Here is a 7,031-nt window from a genome sequence, read left to right as displayed (position 1 = left end):
CCCAATCTGGAATCGACGCAAGGTACAAAGATCAGTAAACTCATTGGATCTGCAATAGACATATCTGTGACACCTGCGCAATATAAATACGACTGCATTATACATGTAAAATAAATGACATGTATGCAGCATGACAACCATATGCAACAATCATATCTCAAACAAATGCAACATATCACAATTACATGCAACTAGTATCTACTAGGCATGTATGCAGATATAACTCCCCAGATGCACCGCGCATCATATGCAAAAGTGCACGCATGCTCCATGGTCACTCCCGCCACCTCTCTAGACACCACGACCCCTGTTTGGCCGAGAGGCTTGGGTTTGTGACGATTGTACTACCCTCTAGCCCACTATAGAGTGGTTGAGGTGGACAGTCCGCTAGTAGCTATCTAGCTACATAACATCAGGGTCCCTGATTGCTCACAACACCGGATCTCACAAAACCTCGCGACCGGGTGGCACGACAGGACAAGCGGCAACTACTCCAGCTACCACTACGCATGAGTGGCCAAGTGTGTGGTGCTAAACCAAACCAACTGACAACTCTCTCACCACAAGGGAGACAATAGTAGTTAGATGCAATGAATGATGAACATGATATATATATATATATATATATATATTCATGCTACAGACACCGTCATCATCCATGCAACCTCTAAATCCACATAAGTACCTCTAACATGGGTATAATCATCATGATGCCTCCACACATCCCACTAAACACATGTACACAACTACACATGCATAATCACCCAAAAATCTCAAATAATCCCACTGGACACATATACACATGATCCTGTCTGAGAAGCTGACCGTGAAAGAGATCCGGAAGAAGGGAACCCCCCGTAATGACGAAGAATAATGCCGATGAAACCTCGACCCGAGAAACCCAAAGCGGATCGGAAGAAAACCAGAATCACCGAAGGAAATCTGATAAATAGGAAGAAATCCCCATCCAAATAGGAGAAAACCGAACTTTCAAGCTCTCGAAGCTCCCTGCGCACAAGAGACCAACCAACACTATCGTCAGTGACCTAAGACCGGGGTGGGAATCCCTGGCTAGGCCCTCCGACGCTCAAGTTAGTGATCTCTCTTGGTGTCCCGGAGGGAAACAGAAAGAAGATGAACAGTAGTCAGAAAATTAGGGATGTTCACTTACCTAGCCAACGGAGAGGATTCCCCCTTTTATACCACTTCATATAACCTCCGTAGTCATGAAGTGGACCCCGGTTTGTTAGAGTTCGTTATGACATCAGCTGCGTACTTTGGAAAGATGATTTTTAAGGAATCTTTTTTGTACCCCAGATGTACCTTCTTTGTCGTTTAGCGCCTGCAAGACAAGCTGAAAGCATATTTCCCGCCAAAAAATATATATTCTCTATCATGAATTATTCTATTCGATATATTTATGTATGATTCTTCTTCACGTGACTTCTATTTGTATCTTTACTGTGCCAGAATAATATTTTATCCAACATGTTTCTGAAGTATTCACTAACCTTTTTGGCCGATATTAGTCTATCTTCGTTCGGCGGGCATGTATCGGCCGTTATTGGTTTATCTTTGCTCTGGAGTGTGCATCGGTCGTTATTAACTTATCTTCATACGGCAAGCATGTATCGACCGATATTGACCTACCTTCGTTCGGCAGACATGTATCGACCGATATTGGCCTACCTTCGTTCGGCAGGCATGTATCGGCCGATATTGGTTTATCTTTGCTCTGGAGTGTGCATCGGTCGTTATTAACTTACCTTCATACGGCAAGCATGTATCGACCGATATTGGCCTACCTTCGTTCGGCAAACATGTATCGACCGATATTGGCCTATCTTCGTTCAACGGGCATGTATCGGCCGTTATTGGTTTATCTTTGCTCTGGAGTGTGCATCGGTCGTTATTAACTTATCTTCATACGACAATCATGTATCGACCGATATTGGCCTACCTTCGTTTGGCAGACATGTATCGACCGATATTGGCCTACCTTCGTTCGGCAGGCATGCATCGTCCGATATTGGTTTATCTTTGCTCTGGAGTGTGCATCGGTCGTTATTAACTTACCTTCATACGGCAAGCATGTATCGACCGATATTGTCCCACCTTCGTTTGGCAGACATGTATCGACCGATATTGGCCTACCTTCGTTCGGTAGGCATGTATCGACCGTTATTGGTTTACCTTTGTTCTGAAGGTATGTCCCGACCACTATTGACTTACCTTCATACGGCAAACATGTATCGACCGATATTGACTTACCTTCATACGGCAAGCATGTATCGATCGATATTAGCTTACCTTCGTTTGGCAGGAATGTATCGGCCGATATTGGCCTTCCTCCTTTGACTCTTTCTTCCCTTTCTTTCCTCATCTGAATACCCTTAAAACCTAACCCATATCACTAGCCTTCCCCTTAAGTGTAGTCGAAGGAGGTGTAGACGACTGACTAGACATAAGTATGGTCTTGTCTTTTCCTACCCGTGCCTCTGCTCCAGATTTTGATATGACCTCACAGATTTTGTGTGCCACTGTCTTAATAAATTAAGTATAGCAATCCTGTGAGCCTTTTTCTCCTTTAAATAGGACTACCCGCCTACAACCTTCTCTTCACCCATAACCCTTCTCAGTTCTTTTTCTTCCTTGACACTTTTTGTTGCTAAGGCCATGGTCGTGGATCCTCCTCTCTGGAGGCAACTTTTGTTGGACCAGGTGAGATCTATATATGAGTTTATTGGGATTTTTGCTCCGGTTACTCCAGGGATACAAGGGATCATCTTAAGAGAGGAAGCTTCACAGTTCAAATCTTCTATCCAAAGATGCAGGTGCTCTGAAGGACCCAAGAAACTTCAGAGAAATTTTTTCTACTTATAGAGGGGCAGCCAAATGACCCTTGGGTGTTGTGTGAAGGGCACAGCACATGTTACCCTTGGGTTGAATTTGACTGCTCCACTAGCTGAGCTCACACGGCTTGAGAAGGGAAGTGGTATTTACTTTTCCATCATGGAATGAACCAATGTTCCCCTGTCTTGTTGCCCTTGAGCTTTTTTGTTTTTTGTTGCTTTCTTCGTCCAGGGCAAAATATTGCCTCTTATGTGCCTTGGCAAGTTCGGACGAAGTGAGCTATTTCTATCTTTGCTCCATGGTAAGTTTGAATCCAGTGGGACTAAAACTTTCTGAGTGCCCTAAGAGTTTATGCTTGTAATATTTGTTATCTATTTGGGGTTTACTGTTCCTGAGGAAATGTGACACTATGTATTTGATCAGATTCTAAGTGTAAAGACAAATTTTTGTATCTAATCAAAGGCTTTTATTGAATCTCTCTATCATTTACAATGTGGTGTTGTGTTCATCATCTCTTCATGTATCCTATGTATCATTTATTATAACTGAGGTTATCTTAACTATTAGTATAGTTTGATATTATAACCGGTGTTATATCAACTGATGTTATCTTATTGACTGAAGTCAATATCATATTTATCCAACATAACCACAATTGCCCTCGTTAATAAAAATATTTTCAATAAATACTAAGTCATATTTTGCACAGACAGATTAGCATTTGTCATTCTTCTAACCTTTTACTCTTAAAATATTCTTGTCTTTAGCCTGGGTATGGTCAAAAAGTTCTGTCCTTTCTATTTCATTAGGCCCAGCCGATCACGTCTTCTCTCCAAATTTTCTAACCGGTGATGGGCTTTCCCTCGGGCGAGAGAATGTTCGAAGCACTACCAACCCCATCGCGATCCGATTCGTCACGTCTGATATAAATGCCCCCCTTTTTTTTTATGATGATCTGACACATGCCTTTTCTAATTACCACGTCACATAGGCCTTTTGCCTTTCTATTGCGATCCTCAACGTCTGCTGAGCTACCAACGTCCTAATCTGACTACCGTCTTGCGTTTTTCAAACCCTAAACCTTTCGTCTCCTCTTTAAACCTCGTCCTTCCTTTTTCCTTCTAGAGTTCTTCTCCTGTTGCTGTCTTCAACCAGTCCTCGTGTTCGCCGTTTCACGACGATCCCCTTTCTTGTCTTTAGTAAGTAATTCATTATTGCTCTAGCCCATACCTTTGTCCATGGCTGAAGAAGCAATTGCTCCTTGGTATGTCCATATGTCTTTTATCTTTGATAAGAATGCTAGATTATCCATCTGTCGTCAATATGAAATTCCTAAGGAATATAAAATCATACTTCCAGCACCAAATGATCGACCTCATCATCCCCCTGATAACTGCGTGACTTTTTTTAGGGACCAGTTGATAGGGGGCTTAAGGTTCCCCATTCCTCCTTTTTTAATTGAAATAAGTCGATATTTTGATATTCCTTTGCAACAATTTGCTCCTAATGCATTTCGTTATCTATGCGGTACTTATATGTTGTTTCGTCTACGAGATATTCCCCCTACTCCTCAAAATTTCTTCATGTTCTCCTACCCCAAGCTCTCGGAACCTGGTGTCTTCTTATTCCAGTCAAGAACTAAAATGGTCCTTTTTGGAGATATGCCCTCGTCTCACAAAGCCTGGAAATCTCGTTTTTTCTTTTTAAAGTTTCCGGGACCTATTCCTTGGTCTCATGCTTGGAAATCTTTCTTGCCTCCCTTACCCGATGTTAGAGAGTTTCATCTCCTTCCTGCTTTTCCTATTTATTGTGAGAAGTTATTAGGTCACCGGCTCTCGATCCCGAAATGGTTGAAGGTCGAGCTTTTATACCTATTTGGTTTAAGCCCTGTCAAACCCGATACTCACATTTCCTTAGGTAACGTCTTGTTCTTTTCTTTTTGCTTATAACTGCTTAAATTGTTTCTTTATTCTATACAGTGGAGAGTTTCTATGATGCTTTGATTGATGAAGAAATACGCGTGGAAGAAGAATTGCTTCGCGCCAAGGAGGCCGAATTTCTGGCCGCTATCGCCCCTCCACCGTCAATTGAAGAGCCGACTCCCTTAGCCGAAATACCTAGCTCTTCTGGGCTTCATGAGACTCCAGGAGGCTCTTCTAGGGATCCTGCTGCGCAGATCCTCCCTGATCCTGCTCCTGCTATTACGTCTCCCGCAGCTGTCACTGTCTCCCCATCTGCCTCTATTCCTCTTATTGAGCTTACATCTCCTGGTAGTTCTGATAAACCCCTAACTGAGATTTCTGCGGGCAAGCGTCTGGGACGCAAGCTGACCAGGGCTCCTCCTCCAAAAAGGAGGCTCACTCTTTCTGCTGATGAGCTTGCTTCAGAAGATTTTGTGTCAACTGACCTTCTTTCCGATGAGCCCACCTTAGCAGAACTTTATCCTTCCTTGAATTTTTCTACCTCTCCTTTTCCTAAAACTAGCACCTCTGATGACGTTTCTTTTACTTTTCCTTTGTCTATTCCAACTTCAGGATCTATACCCTCTTCGTCTTCTTCTTACTTGGTTTTTGCTCCACCATCTATCCCTACTTCTTCCTTCTCAGCTGGCTCTTCTGCCATTCCTGTCCTCCCCATATTACTGGGGGGTTCTTTTGCTAGTTCCTGGGACGAGGTTCGTCCCCTTTTTGAGGGGCTTTCCATTCCTGAAGCGATTGACCGCTTTTCTAATAAAGAGAATAAGGTATGTTTACATACTCTTGCTTTCTGTTTATGAAGTACCGTCTTACGGTTTTGAATATGCTCCCAGCGGTGGCTAGAGAACATGGGTTTCTCCCGAATATTGCACAATCTGCACACTGAGAACGAGAAATTGAAATCGGAGAACAAGGGGTTGCGACAGCAGGTTATTGAATTGTCTTCTGCCGAGTTTTCCGCTGCCACCAAGAAGCAATTTGAAACTCAAATTGAGAGCCTTGAAACCCAATTCAAATTGGTTACGGACCTCAATCAAGAGCTGGCCTCAAAAACTTGGCGAACTAAAAGAGAATTATGAAGCAGAACTGACTGAGAAACTCAAAGCTTTACAGCTGAAAGAGGACGAGGTAGCGTCTTTGACCGCCTCACTCGATTCGGCTAAAGCCGAGGCTTCCGCCAAAAAAGATGAATTGAAAACCTCTCAGATGGCGCTGGTAGTCTACAAAGGGGGTGAGGATGTTCGTTATAAGGAGCGAGCCATAGCCATGATTGAATCTTCCGAGTTCAACAGACCGATCGTGAGGTCCATTCTATCCGCTTTTACTGCAGGAGCTCAAGGGGCGATTCAACAATTAAAAGAAGAGCATTATTTATCTCGCGATCCTCCTCCTAATTTCTTAAACAAACGTAAACTGATTGAAAACAAACCTCCTGATCTGTACCCCAAGCTGACTTTAACTTAAGTTCGAGTTATTGTAATTCAGTACTGATAAGCTTGTGTGACTTTGATTACTCTTCTTGGGTTGTAAATTTTACTCTTCTTCAGGATAAATATCTATTTTCTGCAAATGTATCTGATATTATGACGCGAGATTTCCCTATGAGCCTTTTCTTAATGATCGCCCGATATATATTAAGATTGATAGATACCGCCCGATTTTTTATAGCTTAGTCACATCCCGTCCGATTTAACACGGCTTCGTCATGCTATCCTTGATATTGGTCGCTTTGTTCTGCTAGACTGGTTTATCATTGTATCTTCATATGTCTTTTTCCACATAGTAATTGAGTCTCACTGGGTTTTATCATAACGTATATTATTTGCCTCACTACAATAAGCCTTTGGTCAATATATTTTGAATGATCTTTAGTTCGGCCGGTTTGTCAAAATCGTCCGATTTTCATCCACGGATTTTGTATATTAACTGTTATCTGACGCCTGACTTCTATTTTATTAACTACTATCCGATGCTTGACCTCCTTATAGTTTATCATACTAATTTCTATCTGTCCTTGCCAGGATTTCCTAAGAACACTTCTGAGGAAACTCACACCTGTTTCCGAGGTAGCTTTTTCCCCTTGATTTCATCCTTTAATATTATTATCTGTTTATAACGATTGATACTCCGAGCACCTCTTATTTTCCTTTTCCCTTTCGTCTCTTCTGTTTAGAGGTTTTAGCACAGAACTGGGAAAGGGAC

Source organism: Zingiber officinale, chromosome 9A, assembly GCF_018446385.1.
Source record: "Zingiber officinale cultivar Zhangliang chromosome 9A, Zo_v1.1, whole genome shotgun sequence".
NCBI lineage: Eukaryota > Viridiplantae > Streptophyta > Magnoliopsida > Zingiberales > Zingiberaceae > Zingiber > Zingiber officinale.
The sequence above is the reverse complement of the archived record's forward strand: the minus strand, read 5'-3'. Positions refer to the sequence as shown.